This window comes from Lycorma delicatula, chromosome 7 (assembly GCF_047948215.1).
Source record: "Lycorma delicatula isolate Av1 chromosome 7, ASM4794821v1, whole genome shotgun sequence".
NCBI classification, from domain to species: Eukaryota; Metazoa; Arthropoda; class Insecta; order Hemiptera; family Fulgoridae; genus Lycorma; species Lycorma delicatula.
In genome coordinates, this window is record NC_134461.1 from 146,171,014 (window position 1) to 146,197,391 (window position 26,378).

A 26,378-nucleotide genomic window follows, 5' to 3' on the forward strand; every position below is an offset into this window, starting at 1 on the left:
ATTCCTGATGAAATATGAAAAATCTAAAAAAAATATTCTTGTACTTCAATTTTATGCTATATCCAAATCTGAACTCGGATATTTGAAATTCCAAGAAAAGTTCATGGACGGAAATATTAATTCCAGAAACGAAGTTTGGTTTTCATGGGGATAATGTTTACTAGCTTTGAACTAAATATATATATATATATATATATATATATATACATATATTACCGTGAAAACCCGATAACTGTCGATGTTTTCCGTTGAATGTCGACACATATATACGTCGGTGAAAAACCGAAATATTTGTTTATTCGGACTTCCACTTGTAAATGTCGACAAACACAGATAAGCTCTGATAGAGGTCGAAATGATGAATAGAAATTAAAAAAAAAATCACCCGGTACCAATCTTTAAGGTAAATAGATTACTAGAAACCCTCGTAAAAAAAGGATATGTAAATTTAAGACAGACATAACCTACGCTTGCTAACCTTGTCTAATTATCATTAAATATATAAATTATACAAGTTATTATCTAACACTTGAGGAGATTAATCAAATTCACCGCATTTATAAAAACATTTAATCAAATTTTTAGCATTTTATAAATTGAAAGTACCAATCAGGATATACAGAATATGTTAACAGCATGGATGAACGATAACGATACAAATAAATGGTCAGATGGGTTTGCCCTTTGTTCAAATCTATAAAAATATTTTTATTCACCTTTCACCATCAGTGCATGCTGAATGCGTTAAATTTGATTAATCGCCTTTATTGTCTAAGAATAACCTATCTAATTTGTTTGTTTATCGTTAATTAGATGAGGTTAGCCATTGAAGCGAGTGTAGGTTATATTTGGTTTAAATTTAAACTTCCTTTTTTTTACAAGGAATGAAAAGGGGTCGTTATCGTTTCGACCCCCACCGGAGCTTATCTGAGTTTGTTGACATATACCGGCGAAGAACCGAATAATCAAATATTATGGTCTTTCACCAAATTGTTTGGTATGTGTTGACATTTACCGGGGAATACTGACATTCTTTAATTTCGGTCTTTCATATATAAACGAATACACTTATACATAAGTATATATATATATAAATTTGTATATATAATGTATATATAAATTTTGAATGAACAGTCAAAGACATACAGACCCAGAAAAATGAAAGAAGAATTGGAAGAACCTACATCAATAAAAAGTACCACAAGAAAGGGGCAGTGGTGGATTGAGCCCAACAAAGTCGTGTACAAAGAGTTAGAAACCACTGATACAGTGGCTAAGAGGAAACTAGGATTCTTTGGACAGATGATGAGGATGCAAGATTGAAGACTTGTGAAACTGCTAGTACAGTACAATCTCGACTCGAAAAACACGAAGATGGATCAGAGAAATTATGGAAAGTTCTAAAGGAAATTGCTTTTACACCAAAGATAAGATAAAATTAAACAAGAAACTCAAGAACAAAAACATTCGCTTCCCTCTCACAAGAAAAAACTCACAATACGAACATTTTCAACACTAAAAAGAGCACAAAGATCGGAACGTATGAAAAAGTACTGGGAAGACCGCAAAACCCAAACAGTCCCATCGAAGAGACTTGGATAATGGACTGACTAAAGTGATCCTATGCGTCATAAAAGATTATGACTAATAAAATAATGTAATCAAAAATATTTCAAAACAACTGCACTGCAAAGATGAAACATTTTTTTTTTAATTCCTACGTTTTTCGTTTTTAAGTCTGTATTAAAAATCTGATGTGGACACCACATGACTTCCTTGTATCTCTATTAAATTACATTTTCACATTTTTTAAAATGAAAAGTACATAAAATTTTATTCCATTAATAACTTTTTTTTTTCATTTTTTATTTTATTGTTATTATTGAATTATTATTTAATGTAAAACTTTTTTTACTATCAGAGGTTAATAATTAATAAATCAATATATTTAAATTAAAAAAGAAAAAATATTCTAAAAAAGGAGTTGAACTTGGATTCCAACCGAGTGCCTTTCCCTTGTAAGATCCAAATATTCCATTAATTAAAGTTTTATTTGGCTATACCAATGAACCGATGAAAATAAGTACCACTTATGATATATCGTTGAAAAGTTCTCGATGAGGGCTTATTACTGCAGTTAAGAAAAAGTGTAAAATCTAAATGTTTTCGGATTTTGTGCCTTTTTGGACACTTTTGGTCCAGTCGATTTCAATCAAAAGGGAAGGTAGGCAACTAGATGTTACAGTAAGTCTTAATCCAAAATTTCAACATCCTACCGCTGATCGTTTTTGAGTTATGCGAGATACGTACGTACAGACGTCACGCCGAAACTACTCAAAATCGATTCAGGGATGGTAAAAATGGATATTTCCGTTGAAATCTGAAAACCGAAATTTTTCCCGATCACAATACCTCCTTTACTTTGTACGAGAAAGTAAAAACGGTTCTGTTTTTAGTACCTGTATATTTGTAATTTGGTGAAAACTGCAAAATAAACGAAATATAAAGACGAATTAATTTGTCTATTAGCCAGTAAAATTTTCATTAACTTATAAAAATAACGTATATTCTCGTTTTTGTATTATTAATACTTAATGTTCTCCTAGGTATCAAGTCGTTTTTTATTAATGGAATGATATTCTCATTCAAAAATCTAAAAATATAAATATAAATTATTAAATATCTTATTTTCTCTATTTTTGTCCTCTTCCAGAATTTTTTTACTGAAAGTTATCCTCAGAATGTAAATCATAAAACATCCTTGGAAGATGCTAGAAGGAATTCCTGTTTGAAATTTAAAAAAATTCTTGTATAAAAATTTCCCCGGCTGGCTTACTGACGCTTTTAATACGTTAAAAATATCACATTTCTAGGACCTTCAAGTTCTATTTATCAACGTTTACGGATAAAGCATTTATACATAAATCTCATTAAAAATTAGGTCATTGCTTTTTAAAACCTTTTGTTTTATAAATTTTCGGTTAACAAACTCACTGATGAGAAAAGGACGGTGGAAACAACATCTTCTATGATAAATATATCTGTTCGTTTTAAAATGTTTCTTATATTTTATTTTTTATCGCTTAATTTTTATTACATATATATTCTTGTTTCCTACTACTGTTATGTACATTTCTTTTTGAATATGTTTATTCATATTAAAATTTATTTCAATCGAATTTTAGGATCGATTTACTTATTTTGATCATTTTATTAACTTTATACGTAATATAGGGGAAAATAAATGAAAAAGTAAGAAAGACAAAGAAGTAATTGTATTTAATAGGACAAATGACAATTTTATTTTATAATTTATTTAACATTTTCTGTTTATTTTCATATTCCTTTGGGGTTCCCTAGTCGGCCAGAATGAAGGACGTTTAGCAGTAAATAATTTATTTATGTGTATATCCTTCGGGTTAAGCTCGTAAATTTGGGATTATAAAGTAAAAAATAAACAAAAAATTGGTTGTCAGAAAGTATTTATATACGATTGTATGTTTATTAGTAGACCTTGAAAGAAGGACGTCAGATTTACAATAAAACCTGGTATATATGGCCGAGAAAACTTAATTTTATAAATTAAGTGAATTTGGAACAAGTGCGTATCATTTTAGAATCCAGTATTAAACGATTAATTATTCAAAATAATTTAGAGTATTGTTCTTTGATAGTTTCTCATGTACGAATAGATTTATGAATATTATTTAAGGTGATTTTATCTTAGATGTCTTATAAACAACTGGATAAAATTAACTGAAATTATAGCGATTAACTGAAATAAAAAAATTATAGATTTATAACAAGGTTTTCGTCGGCAAATTCTCATCTTAATCAGTAATTAATATTTCATTTTGAAATATTAGATTAATTACTAACGTAAGAAATTCTGTTTTGCGGTAATTTTTAATTTTCCTTAAGAAAGCTAATTAATATATAAGTAATGTTTTTTTTTTTTTTTTAAATAACGTCAGTGTTGTTCTTCAGAGTGACCTGGTTAAAATGTTCATTACAAACTCATCTTTATATACTTAACACCATTCGTTATATATGCGGATACGAACACTTGGAAAATTTACGAAACAATTAATTAGAAGACTAACGATTACACTCTGCAGGTGTATTTTAACTTCTAATTACTGACAATAAAGTAGAAGATTACTAATGAGTACATCTGGCTACGATAGAAGTAATATGGGTGTATATTTTTTACGAAAGGATTATAGATATATAAAAAAAAATTGTATAATTATAAAAAATTTTTATTAAGACAAAATTCTGATAGAGAAGAGATTCATATAAAATTATTTATATGAGGTTATGTAATTTATATTAAAATTAATTTTTTTTTCTTTGTTGCAGGTATACTAATTAATTGATGCTCTCATTTGTCATCTACTGTAAGTAATCATTACTAAATAATTTGATAAAACTTGATTTTTGATAGAATTTGAATCTAATTTTAGGTAATTTCAACCAAAAAAATATATGAATATTTTTCTTCTTTTGATATTTTTCAACATGTAGTTGATCATTCCTAACCCACCCGGTTGGTTTAATCTAGTCAGCTGATTTCGAAGTCGAGAGTTTCAACGTTCAAGTACTAGTAAAGACAGTTACTTTTATACGGATTTGAATTCTAGATCGTGGATACCGCTGTTCTTTGGTGGTTCACACATATCTCACAAGTGGTCGACCTGAGACTGTACAATACTACACTTCACTTACACTCATACATATCATCCTCATTCATTCTCTGAAGTAATACCTGAGGGTGATTCCCGAGGGTTAAACAGGAAAAGAAGGCCGACCATTCCTGAACGTGTGGTTAATTGAAATCTAACCGCCAAAGGACACCTGTATCCAAGATCTAGTATTCAAATCCGAATAAAAGCAACTACTTTATTAGGATTTGAACTTTAGAATTCTCGATTTGTAAATAAAAAAATCACCTGATTACAACGACCGGTTTTACCACTGGATCAACCCGGTGGGTTAAATTTTTTTCCCAACTCTTATAGAATTAGCGGGAAAGTACTGGTGAAGGCCCAGAAATGACCTTGATAAGATTTTTTTTTTCTGACTTAAGAGACCATGAAATGTTGAGATCAAGGAAAAAATCGCTTATAAAGTGTGTGTGTGTGTGTAAATATACCGTGTATCCCACGAAGAATTATACGCTTTTGAATTAGTATCACTCGCCCATTGCCCAACCGATTCCATTGAAACTTTACTGTCCTTTTAACGAAGATTCTAAAAATGTTCTGTGAAAATTTCAACCTTCTAGGATTTATAGAAACAAAGTGGCGGGTTTAAAATAAAAACATCAATTTAATATAAACCACATTTTTTATTAATTACAAAATAGATGGTAAAAATGATTTTACACATTATAATTAGAATTAGAAAAAGCAGTTAGATAATTTAGTCATGGATGAGACTAATATTTTCATTCAACTTGAACAGCAGTATGACAAAACATCATCTATTTTTTAATCATTTTTACCAGCTATTTTGTAATGAATAAAAAGGTTGTAATTTGCACCGAACTTTCGTTGAAAGTTCTGTAAAGTTTCAATAAAATCGGCGTATACATGTTCGTGGGACACATTACATATATCTTTTTTTTAATATATCAGAAATGGGTTGGCATTGAAACTTGAAATTTAATAGCCTGACTTCTATAAATCGTTCACTGATTTCATTAAATAAAAAATACAAATTCATCTGTTGTTTTTTTACGCAGAAATAAACTGTTATATTTTAATAAAAATATCGAAATGTTTCATTTTTTTCCCTAATATTTTGTTAGTAATACCGTTAAATTTTAAAGCCACCGGTTTGAATTAATTATGTTAATAATGTTTAATTATGTTTTTAATTTTGTTATGTCATTAATTATGTTAATAAGTGCGATTCGAATTCTTGTACCTGCCTCTGGTTACTTGACTAAAAAAAATTAAAAAAACAAAAAAATTGATTGCGACGGGAAATGCAATCGTCCATATGGCGCGGTCAAAGCCGCGACGGGATGCAAGTTTTTACTATATTTTTGCTATTCATTTATAAATATTTCTTTTATTTTCTTATTTATTGATTGCTTTTCTTTCTTTGTTGTTTCTGATTCATTTGATTCTTTACATTCCTATACATTCACACATAGAGTTTCCTTTATTAGTTTAGATTTTTTCGTTGGATTACTCAAGATTATTGTTAGTAATTTTATCGCTCTGCAATGTGCATAAATGCATTCGTATGTTACATTCTTGAAGTTTAATGTTTGCTCCGAATGACTCCGTTCTGTTATTATTTAAAGTAATAAAATTTAATAACGGAATGAAGTATTTTATTTTATCACTTTAATTACCAGTCGTAATACATATTACATATCAAGAAATAATTTCTGATTTTACTGTGAGATATATATATTTTTTGAAGATATTCAATACTGCTCTGTAATTATTATAATACTACAAATCCTCACGTTCCGAAGATCCTTAGTTCATGTCTTTTTTACATTGCCTCTTCACCCGTTATGTATTTTTATTAAATGTAATTATAAAACAATTAGAGTTTCTTTCAAAGTACACTTTCGTTGGGCTAACTATATTTTAACATGCGAGTTATACGGAATGTCGAAAAAGTGACGCAAATGGGAAAATTGAGGAAAGATGGGTTACACAATGCAGCAGAGAATGTCCATTGTTTCTTAATATATTAAATGTGCTAGTTACGCCCAGACCCAGAATGCCTTCACAGATAATTATATAGTGTAGATGCATCAAACAAATCCATCAAGCGGCTGTACGACAAATTCCAAGACACAGGGAATGTGACAGATGCTATCAAAAGTGGTCGACCGAAAGTGTTATCATCAGAAAAGTAGATAGAAACATTAGAAAAGTGCAAGCTGCATATTCTGTTATTCCCAAGAAGTCTGTGGGACGCCTGCCCTGTTCTCAGTTGGTAGTACCAACACGGCATCGCGCAAACTTTTAAAAATGCATCCTTATAGAATTCGTGTTTTTCACGAATTTTTTATTCGCAGACCCAGGAAAACGTGTAACTTTCTGTCAGTGGTTCATTTAACGCCAGATGGGGAAGAACTCGATGACGGGTTTTGGTCTGACAAGCTACGGTTCCACCTTGATGGATACGTTAATGCACAAAATTCACGCGTTTGCTGTAAGAAAAATCCACATCAGCTGCACGGACAAAACGTGAGTGTTTCGTGTTGACAAATCTTCATTACATTCTTTCGTGGCACACTGAATAATGAGGGCAACAATGGTTCAACAAATTTGTAATCACTATACCAGCAGCCCTGCTAAAATAATATGAGGTTTCAGCAGGGCAACGCTTCGGCTCATACAGGCAACAACACTATGACTTTCTTGGATCAGTGTTTTCATGGACAAGTGATTTCGAAGGGGTTATGACCCCCTCTATCTCCTGATTTATACTCTTCTGATTTTTTCTTGTAGAGATACCTTAAGAATATTGCTTACAAAACTCATCCTCACACCATTCCCGAATTGCAGAGCGAAACTGAACGATGTGTCGCTGCATTTCCTGAAGAAACGTTCCAATTTGTATTCCAACGTTGTATTTAGTTATGTGAATCGCATAATTGAGACCACTTTCAAATACTGTTGTAACTTACTCATTTTCCCGTAAGGTTTCATCACTTTTTGAACACTTGTATTAAGCAGAATATGAATGTTATTTTAATAATAGAAAAGTAGAAAGTAAAATTGTGGTCATTAAGTCACTATGGAGGTACTTTTAAAGTTTTATATAAAAAAAGCGCCAACGTTTTTGTAGTTCGTACACACAGAAAGTAAAAAAAATACTGAAAGGTACCTTATTTGTGTAAACTTAGAATTATTTTCTGTTTTTATATTTAATATTTAATTTTACAGAAAGATATTGTTTACATTTCGAAAAAATCTAGTATATTTATTTCTTTTATATGAAGCGGACTATACAATTTTTATCTACTTAGCGGATAGACGGAAGGTTGCCACTTTATTCAGTTATTCTTAGCTTGAGGTAATCTAATTTATATCAAAAAATATTTTCAAATATTTAAACGATCAAGTCGATTAGATAGTAGAGAAAGAGATATCAGTTTTACTTGTACGTACTTCTTTTATGCATATATATAATTATTAAAGCTTAACTTTTCAGTAATTAAGAGATTATTTTTATATTTTGTAGAGGCACCTTCTCTAGTGGTTCCATTGTAACTTTTTTCCACAAAATTTGAGGGGAAGAATTTTTAAACAAAAAATTACATTTATACAAATTTTTAGTTTTTGCTACGTGCCGTTTGGAAAGTCGCTGTGCAATATACTTTAGAATTACGTGGTGCATTCTGTTCTTTCGGGGTTAGGTTGGTTGCCCTGTGGGTTCGTTGGACGTTGCTCAGTAGTACACGAAGACGTTAGTTGTTGAGTTATGACTGAAAATGCTTCGTTTCGTTTCGTTTATCGGAATCAATAGTTGCGAAAACGTAATGCTTTTTTCGGTGGAGGAACGCATTCATTTTTCTCGTTGAACACGTCTTTCGTAATGTTGACAAGTATACTGATTTAGTAAAACACAAGTTTTCTGAAAAGTTTCCAAACACTTCTGTTCCTCACCGCAATGCACTTCGAAATGTTAACGAAAAATTTCGACCAACAGGCTCTGTTGAAGACTCTGATCGAAGTGGAAGACCCTCAACTAAACGAACTGAAGCTGCTTGATATTTCGGATGCTGTGGTCGATTCTCCATCAAAATAACGGATAAGTTAGCAGAAAAATAACCTTTTAGTAATGCATACCCTGAAAAACACGTAACTTATCATTACACGTTTTTCAGTTCGAAACGTTTATTTACTTGCATAATTTAATAAGTAAATTATGAATTGAATTACTACCGCAAATATAGCTGAATGAAAAGAACTGAAAATTTTCCTGTAAAAATAAATGTGTGTTCAAATACTGAAACGTACAGATCATGCCAAATGACTAAATTGCTGTCTATAGTTTAAACGTTTTATTAACCAAAATTTCGTAAGTATCTTCATCATTACGTTTTTTTACAAATGAAGCGTTGTTTCATCCGGGAGGGTATGTTAATTTACAAAATATCCGACTGTTGTCGAAAATTAACCCCCATGATTTACACGAAGCGAAAATTGGAGTCGGCGCGTGTAGAACACGCATTGTGGATCCAGTCTTTTTTGAAAATACATTTAATAGTGATCGTTATTGTGGTGCTTTTAAAACAAACTTCATTAGTTAGTTAACAGAAGTGGAAATCAATCACGATCGGTTCCAACAAGATGGCGTCATAGCTATTAGGTCAATGACTTTTTTACAAAATGTCTTTGGTGAACAAATCATTTTGAGAGATTTGTGGCCTGCACAATCGCCCGATCTGGCTCCCCAGATTAATTTCTATGGGGGTTAGCGAAACAAGCAGCGTATTGCAACAGACCACGCACGAAACGTACGAGAGATTCCAGTACATCAGCTGATTAAAGTGTTTGAAGATAAATTGAAAGGTGTGCGGTGTGGTATTGATATTTGAGGAGGTCATTTTCAACACCTTTTATAAACTATTCTAGTTATTATAATATCCGTTTCTATAAAAAAAATGAAATAAAAATACGGTGTAATAATCCAGAAAGTTTCGTCATTACACTTCCATAATTCTAGCGCTCAGAACTTTCCATAGGTGCTGTATAACAGATCTCGCCTACTTCATATTTACTTTTATAACTAATATTTAATTATAAACAGCTGTAAAATTAGAAAAGGTTATTAACTTATTGTTATTTTTTTCAATTTTTAAAACTAAAAAAAGTTAATTTGTGATTCATTCAACCTTATTCATTAGGAAATAGATTTATAAAAATCATTGCTTTGTATGTTATGAGGAAATATTGAAAAAAATTCCTAGATATTTAAGAGCCTATGTTTATGTACATGATACTGAAAAAAAATTCTTTTAGTGTCTCTTTTGGTATGTTTTGACTTATTAAAAATCCATGTTACAGGAAAATACTTGAAATAAATTTATATTAATGATAAAGTTTTAATCGATAAAGATAATCTTTAATCGAATATAAAAGTTGTGTTCCATAATTTATATAAATAATAAACTTATTTAATAAATTGGTTGGAAACAAAACTACCTAAATATAGAAGGATTAGTTTTTTATCTTTGTCATATTTTTTTACTTATGTAATGAGATTGAGAGAAATGGTTTTTATTATGTAAATACATGGAGTATGTATTCTCAATTGTATTAAACACTTCATAGGTTTCTTTTTAAGTGCTATTTTAACATTATTTTTAGATATGAATGTACTCGGTTACTTACATAATCTTTTTTTTAATACTGCGCGTATTTCTGTTTTTATTTAATCCATTTAAATGTAATGTAATCGTATAAACAGTTCACTTTTTTATTCTTCTTTTTTTTAAATAAAAAAGAATGCTTTGACTACCTTCTTCATTGAAAGAATTGTTCCATACGAATTCTTATATAGGAGATTTAAAACAATGTTTTCTTCGTACGTTTATAACATTCTTTTATATGAAAAAAGTTTAGTAAATTTCATTACTTAAAGATTCTTTGTTTGAAAAATTTGATTAATAATATTATTTAAAAGGTAATTTATTAAAAATTTTTTTTTTTCTAGTTCACACCAATTAAATCTATAATTATTAAAGACCTCTCAAACAACAGTTATTAAAAAAACTTCCTTTTTTACATACTATTTCTTTGTAAGAGCAAATCAATAACTTTTATAGTATTTATATATTTTAAAACTTAATGTTAATTTTAATAGATGTAACGAGGTACAATTAAAATAAAATAAATCTTATTAAAAAAAAAAAAAAAAAAAAAAAAAAAAACAATTAATAATGCAACCAATTTTTAAAGTCATTTTGAATTGAAGTGGTTATCTAATTAAAAAAAAAAACAAAAAAAAAACTGAAAATAATAAATAAATAAAATGTTGCTTAATAAAAATCTACTGGTTACTAATTCGTAATTTGACACTGAGATTTGATTATTTCACTTTTTGAAAGCGGTTTTATTTTTATTATTAGCCGGTCAGGCTCCCTTAGCTCCCCGGGCCGTCTAGCCAGGGGTCTGTGCCCCCTGGACCCCCGACGCGTTCGTATCCTCATGTTTGTGACATTAAATATTTTAAGAAAAGAAATATTAGTGTGTAGAGAATATTTTTCTGAATATTTCCGTGTTTTTATATTTAAAATAGTCTTAAGGAGTGGGTAGATATTGAATTAAATAGTTTTTAATGGAAATATAACGTTTACGTTAGCCATATTGATAACAGAGGTGTTGGCTTTTAGGGACACCGTTTTGTCCGTTTAGTCTTATGTATGTTTATGTGAGGTTGTGTTAGTTGCCAGTCCAGCTGCTGCTATTGGCGCAGAGCGGACCATGTGATGCGCTAGGTGGCTGCGCACAAAAGACTCTCCCGCCAAATGAAAAGTACCTTTTTTTTATTGCTAAATATTAACTAAATCCCTTTCTTTAATTAATGAAATTAAATAAATAAAAATACAAATATAAAATATAAAGAAATATAATGTTTACGTTAGCCATATTGAAAACAGAGTGTTGGCTTTTAGGGACACCGTTTTGTTCGTTTAGTCTTATGTATGTTTACGTGAGGTTGTGTTAGTTGCCAGTCCAGCTGCTGCTATTGGCGCAGAGCGGACCATGTGATGCGCTAGGTGGCTGCGCACAAAAGACTCTCCCGCCAAATGAAAAGTACCTTTTTTTATTGCTAAATATTAACTAAATCCCTTTCTTTAATTAATGAAATTAAATAAATAAACATACAAATATAAAATATAAATAAAAATAATCCACATACGATAAACAAACTTATGTATCATCATTTTTTATAGAGAGTGATTAAGATTACTTTTTAAAAACGTTTTTGTAACATTTTGCTTTATGAAAAACGTATCTATAATCCTCAAAAGAATTCAAATAATTTTGATGAAAAGGAAGTATTTGAAAGAAACATTCGTCTTGAAAGAATATTAGAATGAGTAAAAATGTTCCGAGCGTGAATTACGGTTTATATGGAATGCTTATTCCAGAGAAATAAATACTAATTAAAAAAAAAAAAAAAAAAAAAAACATAGGTAACAATCAAAATGAAGACCTCGAGTTTTTCAATCTATTAAAAATAAAACTTAAATTAGACTAGAAAAAAATAGAATATGATAGATGCGAAAATATTACATGGCTTACATTTCATTACACATGATTTTGTTAAATGTTTTTGCCAACTGTAGCTAAATAATCTTCATGAATTTAGCGTTCTAATAACAACAGAAATTTTTAAAACGAAAGCTTTAAAGTCTTGAAAACTTTTAGCTGTTTCTTGAGCTGTAATTTTTTAACACAGCTCTAACCCCAGTGTTTTCGTTTTTTATACCCAAAACACAAATATAATTTTAGATAAATCGTTCGTATCAAGAAGTATAAATCGTTCGTGCGCTGCGTGTAGCTGCATTGCCCTCCACCATTGGTCCGCTCTGCGCCAATAGCAGCTAAAATAAAATGTGACAACATACAACAAACAAACAAACCCACGCACCATCCTTTTCTATCGTGATAGAAAATTTATATTAGTGTTAATATTCGAGTAATTTTAAAACGATGGGTAAATGGTAACTAAGAATTATAAGCTGAAAGAATGTAGAAAAATATAACTTGTGTGTGTGCACGCGCGCGTGTATGAACGCGTACAAATATTAAAAGATTAAGTAATAAAGAGAAAAAACAAATAAATTAGTTGGAAAAAATGAAAGAGAATAAATAATAATAAAAGTAAGAACAATAAACATATAAAAAGCGGAATGTAGCACATGAATAATTTGTACAGCCGCTTTATAACTTTTCCAGTAATTTTCAAGTTTATTAACTAGCTTCAAAGTTCTGCTAAAAAATGAATAGAAGTTTTATTTTATTCCTCAATCGCTCTTTTAAGTTTAAAATTTCATTTTATTACAAAACTTTTCAGTAAAATTCAGGGAAAACCAAAGAAAAAAACCACTTTTTTAAATATATATATATATATATATATATATATAAAACATATTTATATACCATATAACATATATATATATATAACAGGTTTTTAACATGATTCAACGCTAAGTGTAGATATGAAAAAAAAATCAAAATATTCTGAATTAACCACTTATTTACCGTTTCTTTTTTTTTCTTACAGACTGATTATTTTGTCCTTGCGCTTGTAAATAGCATGGGTGTTAATAAAAAATGAAATACCCTTACTTAACTATCACTATTGAAAAAAGAAAAACACAATACTGGACAAAGGTATCTTTTATTCATACGAGTTAGGAGAATTGGTTCTTTTATGTTAACAACCACAGATGTGTCGTATAAAGAGTGGTACAGTCCCTTTTGTTAGATGTTTACGTCATAACATTTTTAATCCTTATTACACACCACTGGTCAGAAAAAATTATATGTTGTAATAAATAAAATGATTATTTGTCATCTATAATCTATTTACAAGTTATACTGCGGTGTTATTTTATGTTTAGTTGAATTATTATATAAACATTTATGTATATTTGGTTAATTATATAAACATAATTTGTTGTTATTTCATATGAAAGTACACATTGCAATGCGTAATTAAATGATTTTAAAACAATATGACAATTAAATATTGACGAAAACTAATTTTAAAAAATCTTAAAATTGTTTGTGTAGAAATTTAAAAATATTTCTTTTAATTTGTCTGGAACAGATCTACAACGGGTCCAAAGGAATAAATACAAATTTAAAAAAGACGTATATAGGTAACTTCAGAATGAAAACCTTCATTTAAAAGCGTAGAGTTAATCAAATTATTTTTAAAGTAAAATTAATATCTATTGTTTCAGAAAATAATTAAACATTTGATAAATAATAAGCTGTAATTATAAATTATATAATTAAACGAGTACTAAGTCATCGCCTATAAGAAATTCAGTTATGGTCTATTTTAAAACCAGAAGATATTATATAATTAGCCTCCAGATTATTATAAACAAGTTTAGTTCTCGAAACAGTTGGTTTGTCTGTTGGCTTTTTCTGTATGCCAGCACTTAGTGATTAAAAGTTCTGTAATATACTACATTATTCTTGGTTTCTAACATATTTTTTCATTTCTATACAGCTTCTTCTCTTCATAATCTTGGTAATGTTTTAACCTTCATAATGTTTGTGGATTATTTTTTCCTCTCACTTTTCCTCTACGATATTTTGCTGCAGACAATTTTTGCTTAAATTACACCCCAAACGGGTAATTTCCTCTTTTTATTATCTTTGTCAAATTTTTCGTATCTACTATTCTTTTTGATTTTCTTCATTTCTTTATTTGTCTGTTTATTTCACTTTTTCTATTCTTTTCCACAACTACCATTTCCTATTTATCAAATTTTTTTTGTGATCATTTATTATTCAGAACTATATGACCCACGCTAAAAATGAAGTAAACATATTTATAAATTCAAGCTGGGTCGTTTTTATCAACAATATTTTCATTTATTTAAAAATTTCCACATAAATATTTTGCTGCAAACAATTTTTGCTTAAATTACACCCCAAACGGGTAATTTCCTCTTTTTATTATCTTTGTCAAATTTTTCGTATCTACTATTCTTTTTGATTTTCTTCATTTCTTTATTTGTCTTTTTATTTCACTTTTTCTATTCTTTTCCACAACTACCATTTCCTATTTATCAAATTTCTTTTGTGATCATTTATTATTCAGAACTATATGACCCACGCTAAAAATGAAGTAAAGATATTTATAAATTCAAGCTGTGTCGTATTTATCAACAATATATTCATTTATTTTAAAATTTCCACATAAATATTTTGCTTCTTCCTTCATCCATAAAACTTCCATTCCAAGTCAGAAAAGTCTTAAGACTTAATGATTTTAACTATTTATATTTCCTTCCTGCGGTTTTTCCTTCCTGTTGTAATTCTTCCAGGGGTAAAATTTTCTTTCTTACTAGTTTTCGTCACTTCATTTTATTTCTATATTATTTTCATTGTGGATCTTTCCCTATTAATACGATAATAACCATAATGAAATGTTGTTCTGTATGAAGTATTGATTGACAGTTTCATTATTTCAGAGTATTTAATAAAATTAATTTATTATAAATCATGTAATTGTTTTACTTCTTCAAAAAATCCATTCTTCATAGTTCAGCTATTACTGCACTGTAAATTTCTGATTTACAATGAAGTATGTATATTGTTCTATTTATAAAGAAATCGGGGATTCCTGCTTCTCATTGTTCATCTCATCGTAAAGTTAATACATCGTATGACTAAAGAGAGATGACTAATCTCATGAGACGCTGCAGAATGTGGTGGAACATTACTTCTGTTGAATAATTTACCGCCTTGGTTTAATACTTTGGTTGGGTTAAAATTATTCTAAGTATTGTTTTATTCACTGGGTTCATTGAAATAAATATTAGTCTTTATTATTTTATATGGTAAACTAGCAGACCCGGCAATGCTTTGCTATTGCTAGATTTGAGTATATATATAAATAGATTAAATGAACACAATTGAAAGGAACTTCACAAACTTTAACCTTTCCCTTTTACCCTTTCTCCCTTTTCCTTCCCCTTTCTTTTTCCCGTTTCCCCATTTTCTTTTTTCACATTTTCATTTTTACCATATTCCCTTTCCCCATTCTCCGCTTTCTATTTACCCACCTCATTTTTATTTCCCTAATTTCCCCTTTCCATTTCCTTTTCACTGTTTTCGCCTTTTTATTTTTAAATTATCCCCTTCTTCCCTTTTACCTTTTTCGATATTTCCCTTTCTCCCTTTTTCCCTCACGCGTAAAAAGGTCCAGTAGTTTTTCAGTCTATAGCGAATACACATATCGAAAACATTGAAATGCAATCGTAACATATTTAATATAGCGTGTGTTGCTATTACGTATTGCTATTATAGCGCTATTGTAGCGCTGTTTTTAATAAAAAATCATGTTTTTACCTGTCACTGGTGTGACACCTTACGTATATAAATCGTAGGTAAATAAAAACACCCGTCTATTCGAATGAAACGTTATTTCAAAATGTCGAAGTAATCGGGGAAGAATTGTCAGAGATATTAGATTTTGAACAAACGAACATTTACATTTTTATTTATATAGATTAATTTTATTACAGTATTTGAAATTGTATTATTATACATATATTAATATTGTATTAACAAACGTTGAGTCATTGACGGCTGGCAGAAGACTGACTAACAAGAGCGTTAGGCCATAGTTAAAATTTCATTTAAAAACTAGTAACAAAAAAGTAAGAATTTAAAAAGGAGTTAGAAAAACCGTGGGAAACCTTCATTTAAACATTAAATAACCTCATTTAAATAACCCTGAGTTTTATCAACTACTACAAATTGGTTGTCAACTGGTTTACAGTTATGAACACAGATTTTGAACTCTTGTAAAAATAAACTAGTAGGATTTTAAAATTTGTATTCATTTCATTACTATGTATCATATTAGAGCCACCAAAAATGAATACATAATATCAATATTTTACACATTTTTAATTTCTGTCTTCAAATTTGATCAAAGAAATAGTAGATAATTATTTACTCTGATGAAAATTTTCTAAAATAAAGAAATTGTAACACGTTTTATCTTCCCATTAAAATTTTTTTTTCTCCGAATAGTTCATCTTTTTCTTCTTTTTTTTTGTTTTGTTATAGATGAGTCTGAGAAATGCCATTTACGCACCCCCCCGTAAATGGGGGAATGTCGGACCCGCACGGGTTTGGCTAGATGCTATTAAGAGCCTATGTGTACCCGCACCCTACCGATTAAAACTCATATCTCATCTTTTCTCCTCCTCCGGGGTTGGTCCTGCAGTTTAAGCATTGCGCGGGCCCAGGAGGTGCCTTTAGGGCCCAGGGGTCTAGAGTCCCCGTGCTTCATCACCGTCGCCCATCCGCACAAGTGCAGACGCACGACGGTTCCACAGGGGGCTGTCCTTCGCCCCTTCGCCTTCAAGTCACTTTCTTCGCCGGAGTCTCAGGTCTTGTGTATGGAACTCTGATTCCTTGCTGGCGATCTTCAGTCCTTTTACTGATCTGGGTCCTGAATCAGGCTCTATCCCATTCTCTAGCTTTTCTCGCTTTAGTTTTCAGGATTCTAGTAGCTAAGTGTACTACGTTGTCCCATTCCGTTCTTCCTTTCAACATGTACGGAACTGTTTCTTCCGGAGAAAGCCAGCTTAGCCCGACATCTTGTCTTACCACATCCCACCGCTGGCATCGGTAGATGGTGTGCTCAACAGTATCCTCAAGATAACAGTACCTGCATAGAGGAGACACTCTCCTGCCAAATCGATGCAGGTAGGCTTCAAATTCGCCATGTCCAGAAAGGAGCTGGGTTATATAGAAACCTACCTCACCCAGTCCTCTCTGCACCCACACGTCTATTCTAGGAATTAATTTACGCGTCCATACACCAGTAGGTGAGGTCTTATTGGATATGTGTAAACCATTTGCCATTAGTTTTTTTTACTTTGAAAGAAATCAAAAATTTGTTTAGTCGATCCACTGCTATTTATTCTAAATAAGTGGGAGTAAAATTCAATTCGTCGTTTCTGAAAATTTTTCAGTTTTAGTATAAACTTTGTTGTTTGGAGTTAAGTTTACTTTTTACTTGATTATTATGACATTTAGAACCTACAATTTTTCTTATAATTTCCCTTTCTTTTTTTTCTAGATTTTCTAGTAGACTTTTGTTACACACACTTTGGATTTCTGTCGCATAGGGTGATTCCGGCATTATCACAGTCTTACAGTGTCAAAATTTTGAGTTTATGATAAAGACTGTTATATGTATTTTTCGTTAGCTGGAGAGCTAATTCCATTTTATTAGCTTGTTATGTATTCAACCGAACCATTCTCCGAGATATTTGAAATTATCCACTTTTTATATACATATATATATATATATTTTTTTTTTTTATTTTATACTAAAGAAATTTGGGAATTTTTATCATTAGTAAATATTTTTATTTTTTCAAACGCGATTTTTAGTTCCATTTTAACAGTTTGTTTTTTTTAATTCTTTAATTTGTTATTCAGCTTCTTTCCAGTTTTTAGTTAATAATGCCATATCATCAGCGAAAGCTAAACAGTTAACCTTTAATTTTAATAGTTAACCTTTAATCCTTTAGTTCCCAGTCTTATTTCACTATTTGTGTTTAAATTTTTGTTCCAATCTCTATTTGCCTTTTCAAGAGCACAATTAAAATAGTGGAGAAAGTCCATTTCCTTGTCTTAGGTCGGTTCGATGAGAAAAGGATTAGATAATTCTCCCAGAATTATTATTATTTTATTGTTATTATTATTCTTTTTTATCCGTTGAAATTATTTTTATATACTTCGTTAGATTTTTGAAACATTTAGTTATTTTTTACGGATGTAAATTCACCTCTATTTCTCCCAATTTAAATAAACGTGATCTAAGGTATTATTTGATGGAAATTTACATATAAACTTTTGATTTTATTAAATTTATATTTTTAAATTTTATTAAATTATTGAGGTACTTTTCAGATACGTTTAATAACAAAAGTAGGCCAAGTTTGTCAAATAATTTTACGTATATACTCGTATGTATGTGCTTATGATTTTTTAAATTCAATAACACTGTGACATAGGCTTTATTAATGTATGTTTCTATCTGTTGAAGATATATTAACTTTTTTTTGGTTTATATGGAACATTTATCAGTTGAAATAACATAAATCTACGGTGGTAAAAATGTTGAAGGCAAGGTTATATATATAGCTTTAATTCCTTTTGTTGTTTCATTTTAATGCTTATATGAAAGTTTGTTTGGCATTCAGTTGTAATGTAGTTTTCCTGTACTGAAAATATGACACATATTTAAAAGATGTTTTTGTTTCATTGAAATTATTTTTATTTCAACAAAAGTCGTTATTTATTCATCAAACGCATAAATTTTATTTTATTGTAGTTAACTTTTTTAACAATTCAAAAGTAGTACTTAAATAACTAATATAAAAAATTGTTTTAAACGATTTCTGTTTCCTACCGGTAGTTAAACATTTTGAAAAAAAATATATTTTCTATATATTGGAAAAGTTTTGATTGCTTAAACAATATTACTTCAAAAAATTTTAGAACCGTAATCAAATCGAGTAGCTTTTCTTAATCTGTATAGCTATAAAGCTCGAACTTCACATTTCAGTCAGGTGATAAATTAATCAAAAGTTGATTTCAGTGTTATTTTCTGCCCTCCTTAGCATTGTCACTCTAAATAGTTGACGTATTTCGGAGTACCTCCATTCTCAAAACTAATTTTAGAATTGAGTTTTCATGAGTTGGGATCGTCGAATAAATACCGATTTTAAACTCCTCCTATTCCCCGTTCCTACTGTCATGGGCTCCTCTGCTTTGTCCCACCCGCTGCAATAGTTCTAAATTCCTTCAAACAAATCCTTATGAGTTTCTATTTTAACAATTTAATATTTTTAAACATATCAGATTTAGTGTTTGTTTGTTCATTATGTTTGTCCCTTAATTGTAGCTTGAATATTTCTATGTTTTCTAGAATATTTATATAAATTATTTATATAAACAAAGTGATTTAAAAAAATATGTAACCATAAATAATTCTATCATGAATAAATAAATCACAAATATTAATTAAGAAAAAATCACGAATAATCAATCATTTACCATAAATATAATACCAAAATACATTTAAAAATAATATAAAAGAAAAAGACAGTTATAATAGAAATGGGGTATACTAAATATGTAAATAGATGTAAATATTACGCGATGTATATAGGACAAACGGGTCGAACAATTAAAAAAATGATTTGATGAACATAAAAAGGTCATATAAATTCGAGAAAAGATATTCAAATTATGCAACATATTTGATAAAAGGTGATATTCCCAGGGAAACAATAAAATCTACGAAAATATTACATTATGCAGAAAAAAAAACGTTTAAATATATCAGAAAACGTGAAAATATTCAAGCTAAAATTAAAGGGCAGGACATAATGAACAAATAAACACTTATTCGAATATAATATTTAAAAATATAAAATTGTTAAAATAAAAAAAATATCACAAGGATTAATTTCAAGGAATAGAACCGTTGGCGTGGGAGAGACAAAGCAGTGGAGGCCGTGACAGTAAAGATAATGAGTGGGAGGAACTTAAAATCGCTATTTATTCGACGATCCCTGCTCAGAAAGGATCACTGCTAAAAGTAGTTTTGAAAATGGAAGTACTCCGAAACTCGTCAACTACGAAGAGTAACAGTCCTAGGAAGGCCAGAAAATAAAATTCAAATAAATTATGGTAATCCTAGCGAAAATATAAAATATTGTGGAAATTTCAAATGAGATTCTTTAAATTCAATAACAGTGTGACATAGGCTTTATTAATGGATGTTTCTATCTGTTGAAGATATAACTTTTTTTTTTGTTTATATGGAACATTTATCAGTTGAAATAGCATAAATCTATGGTGGTAAAAATGTTGAAGGCCAAGTTTTATATATAGCTTTAATTACTTTTGTTGTTTGATTTTAATGCTTATATATAACGATGATATATTAAACGAATTAGGTTATAATAAGCTAATACGTTATAGTGTAAAATTCACGAATTTAATATCAAGATTGTGATTTCAAAAGTGGGGATCATTATTTTTATGCTTTTATAAGAAGAGTGTTGTTAATATCAGTAACGCATGCCACCCATATTTATAGTTCTTATTCTTATTCTTCTTTATTTAATAAGTTATAATTAATTGATACGGTGTTCTGGTATATTTTATGGTAAGAGTTAGCTACATTTTATAAAAAAACCTTTTTCTTTGATAATACAACATAGATCTGGTAATCAATTTTGACATACGGTTAGGTGTACCGATAAAAGTTAAAGAGAATTAATACAGGATACCGAAATTTACTAACATCATGAACGGTTTCATATTAACGACAAAAAATAAGTTACGAATTAAATTCTACGGTTAAAAATATTTATAGTAGAGGCGAATTTTCTTTACCAACCACGAAACGTTCTGAAGTTTAAAAACCGCTGCAAATGCGTACACGATAAAGGCGTAAGCTATGTGGCAAGTAATAAAATACTGAATATACTATACGTAGCAGTAGTTTGGAAAATCCACAGTATGTGTTACACGCTATACAAGATATATTGCTACTGGAACCCCTTATAAAAGTAATATTTGCTTCGTAAAGCGCTATTATTGAAAGAGAGGAACGTATATGATCATATGAAATCTTGGACAGTGTAGTCTTCCTGGAAATGAAACTGCAGATACAACTCTTGCACAGATGAATGTTGATGTCAGTTTTTTTAAGCTACGATATATTAAATCATTAGTAACGACCGTGATATAGATTAAATAGGAGGTAACGGGGAGGAAATTATAAAAAGTAGTTATGCGCCGTAAAATATTTTTTATATAAGTGAAAGAATCGAGTGGTCTATTTTAAAAATGAGAAAGGATATTGTATTAAGGAGAATAAATGATAGGTCACACTAATCTATCGTCGTTGTATATCTTGACCTGACAAGGTTAATTAACGAAAAAAAAGTAAGGATGTAATAGTAATTAAACATTTGAGAAATTACCTATCTGTAAAAGTAAATGATAAGATTAAAAAGAGTTAAAAACCTGAAAAAAATACTGGGGTGTTTCAGAAAAGGGCTGTCAGAACATTATTTGGCGCCTAATAGTATGAATCGTAGAAACTAATATTTAGAAAATTGATAATTTTAACGTACCGTTTATATTTATAAATTTGCAATCTTTGTTAAAAAGAATGTTCTTGTATTCTTAAAAAATACCAATATCTTGTCTCTTCAATATCACAAAGGGCGTTATTATGATCGTGTTGCCATTTCTAATAAAATACCTTTTTTTTGTCTTCAGTCATTTGACTGGTTTGATGCAGCTCTCCAAGATTCCGTATTTAATGCAAGTCGTTTCATTTCAGTATTCCCTTACATCCTACAACGTGCGGGAATCGTACATCCATAAAAATTTGTTTTATATATTCCAAACTTTGCCTGCCTGCACTTTTTTCCCATCAACCTTTCTCTCCAGTAACAAATTGACTATTTCAGGATGCCGTAAGATGTGGCCTATAAGTCTGTTTCTTCTTTTAGCTATATTTTTCCAATTGCTTCTTTCTTCATCAATTTACCGCAATACCTCTTCATTTGTCCACCCACCTGATCTTTAACTCTATCCACCCACCTGATTTTTAACATTCTTCTGTAGCACCACATTTCAAAAGCTTCTAATTTTTTTTTTTTTCAGGTACTCCGATCGTCCAAGTTTCACTTTCATATAAAGCTGCGCTCCAAATATATACTTTCAAAAAAGCTTTTCTGATGTTTAAATTAATTTTTTATGTATGTAAACTATATTTCTGACTGAAAACTTTTTTTTCCTGTGCTATTTGGCATTCTATGTCGCTCCTACTTCGTCCATTTTTAGTAATTCTACTTCCCAAACAACAAACTTCTTCTACTTTCATAGTCTTTTCTCGTCTTATTTTTACTGTGTATATTCAGTGGTCCATCTATTTTATTTCTACTACGTTTCATTACTCGTTTTGTTCTTGTTTATTTTCATGTGCTCGTTCTTGCGTAGGACCTACTCCTCCCATGCCACTCGTTGTTTCTTCTAAATATTTTTTACTCTTAGCTAGAATTACTATATGATCACCAAATCGTAGCATCTTTATCTTTTCACTTAACTGCTACTCAGGATGTAAATTGTTCTCTGACATTATTAACAGCTAGTTCTATGTAAAGATTAAAAACTAACGGGGATAGGAACATCCTTTCAAAAATCATCCAACCAATTCGTTTTCAGACCGGTTAAAATATTTTATTTTATTGAAACAATATTACGCTTTTGATGGATTTTTATTTAATGCTCTTAAAAATAAACTTAATTTTTTGTATTTTGTTCAACGTGTACATAAATATTGTCGCGTGTTCGTGATTCGACCAAGATATTGAGAGTATAAGAAACTTAAAAATTTCTTATAATTACAATTTATTACCTTTAAGACATACAAACAAAATAAATAATAACAATAATCACAATGCATATAATTTCAAATAAAAAGACAAGTTTCATTTAATGAAACTTAAATTAATAATACCAAAATAGAATTCAATTTACTAAAAACGTTATAATGACCACTAGAAACAAATATTGCATTAGCAACAACATAACACTAAAACGTCTAAGGTTCATATCATTTACTCTTCGCAAATATTATTACTTTTATACTTTACAAATTAACTACCCTACACTTTATAAATGAGTAGAATACTGTCACTTTCGCTACTTTTTTTTTCTTTTTTAAATTCCCCCAAGACCACCGGCCCCCACCGTTACGCAATGCGAGGTCGTCTGAGGGAGTCGTGGCAGTTGTCTCTGCCTTCCTGGGGCGTCCCACCGGAGTCTTCCTAGCCTCATCGAAGCACGCCAACCTCCGCTTCTGGATGAAGTGAAGGATCACTTTCACTACTTTTTACCAAAAAACTCATCGAACAACTTCCTGCATTCAACCACTATCGACGCTGGAATACTCGTGACGTACTCTTCACTCGTTGTTAAAACACGCTTAATGATATCGCCGTCACTGCAATCGTGTCTAACTCGGGCTTGCGAAACTATTCTGTTATCGGTAGTTATCAAAACTACGCCGAACACGGCCTCGCAGAACTACTGACCATTTCCGCTGATCCCTGGCAGTATTTATATCCCCTGGCCTGCATAACCATTACCAGGTCTCTTTAATTGCTGAAGCGTAATAATTTTCATCTTCCGCGTCCTTACATTTTCCCACAAATTTTATCCCGTTCCGATAATCCTTCTGGTCGAACAGCAGCTTATGGAGGTGCCATTGTGTGTATTACAAGGAATAGATTGTTAAACGGGCTTGTTAGTCTGAGTAAGGAATCCTTTTAGTTCCTTCGGGATTCTACTTTTCATTATTTTTTCTCTTTCTTCTTGCTTGAGAGAAATCCGTTACCCTGGTCCGTTATACTGGTTCTATTAAAATATATTCTAAAATACATTTTATCAATGCTTTCTGAACTGTGAATTATTTTCTAATTATTTTTTATATTTAAAATTGTCATGAGCCGTATTTACCTTAACATATCTGATTGTGTTTGTGTAATTAAATCACACATTCTTTTTATTTCTTTGTACAAAGTAAAGGATGTATTGTGATCGCGAAAAATTTCGGTTTCCAGATTTCAATGGAAATATCCATTTTGACCATCCCTGAACCCATTTTGACTATTTTCGGCGTGCGTCTGTACGTACGTACTTTTATTTTGTTATTCAATAATAACAAAGAAAAAGAAAAATTAAAAAAATATTAGAAGTTTTCAATGAAATAAAATTTTATGTACTTTTTTCAAAATAATATGGGTACAAGGAAGTCATGTGTTGTTAACATCAGATTTTTTTTAATCTGTGATTATGTCGTCTTTAGTAATGAAATGTAGTAGAAATAATGAAGATGGACCACTGAATATAAAAATAGAGAAAATATTATGGAGGTAGAAGAATTTTTTTACTTGGGAAATAGAATTACTAAAGATAGACGAAGCAGGAGCGATATAAAATGCTCAACAGCACAGGCGAAACGAGCCTTCATTCAGAAATATAATTTGTTTTCATTTAAAATTAATTTAAACGTCAGGAAAACATTTTTGAAAGTATATATTTGGAGCGTAACTTTATATGGAAGTGAAACTTGGACGATCGGAGTATCTGAGAAGAAAATATTAGAAGCTTTTGAAATGCGGTGTTATAGGAGAATGTTAAAAATCAGGTGAGTGGATAAAGTGACAAATGAAGAGGTGTTGCGGCAGATCGATAAAGAAAGAAGCATTCGGAAAAATATAGTTAAAAGAAGAGACAGACTTAGGGGCCACATATTAAGGCATGCTGGAATATGTAAAACAAATTGTTAGGGATGTAGGATGTAGGGGGTATACCGAAATAAAACGACTCGCACTAGATAGGGAATCTTGGAAAGCTGCATCAAACCAGTCAAATAACTGAAGACAAAAATAATGAATTTTTTTTCAATGCTGCTGTGATGAAGGTTTTATCTTGTGGTGGATTAACCCAATTATGAGTGTACCTATTTCTATCTATTTATGAATTTATGATGCGATCTATGTAATTTATTATTATATATCGATCAAAAAAAAAACTTCTTTTTTTTTTACTAGGGGGCTGCGACCTCGTTTCTTTACTTCTTGTAATTATTTACGTTTTATTATCTTCCTGATTGTTTTAAGTTATTGTCCATTCTAGTAGATCAATTAGGTCCCGATTTATTGGAATTTTCATGTTTTCTGTAATTTTCTTACCATTTTATAATATAGGGAGAATCAATGTTATCTCATATTTCGACTCGCAGTTGAACAATATTGGGTGAGGCCTGATTAGATGTGACTTGATACTTCGAGTGTTAAGTCATTGCCCGTCCCAGTAAATTTATTAGGTCTCTAGTTATTGGTATGTTTGCTTTTTCAGCATGTATCTTACCGTTTTATTATATAGGCAGGATTTTTTAATAGCTTATTATGAAAAACTCATTAAAGTGAAATTCGTACACAATCGAGAATATTTTACGATGTTTAAGAAATTAGTTTTAGCAATTGATTTTAGAACATTGTGTGAGGGTTCTTTATACCCTTATATTTAGCTTTTTATATTCTCGTTTTACGTTGTTATGTGTTTTAAAATTTATGTTACAATTTTTCAATGTATCTTTTATAGGAAGATATATTTTGCTATATATTTATATCCGTTATTATTTATGGTTGTTCTGTACTGCATAAACCTCTATGCAGTTCTGTTTTAATTAATGTTTCATTTTTAAACTTTGTAGTCTTTATTACTTAAACCATAAATTTATCGCTTTTAATAAATGATAAATTCAACTTTTTAACCTTATATTAATATATGTATTGTTTAAAAATAAATAATCTTTTTAAAGATCTGTATTTTGGTGCACTCAATTTTAATTAATTTATTATTGGATTTTTAATTTTTATCAATGAATATAAAATATTTTTTTTTCTTATTAATTTTATTCAAACAAACAATACTAAACATAAACAGATTTGAAAATTAAAATTTCTAATCTTATATTGTTTAATCTATGTACATTTAATTTACATTGTCATTATT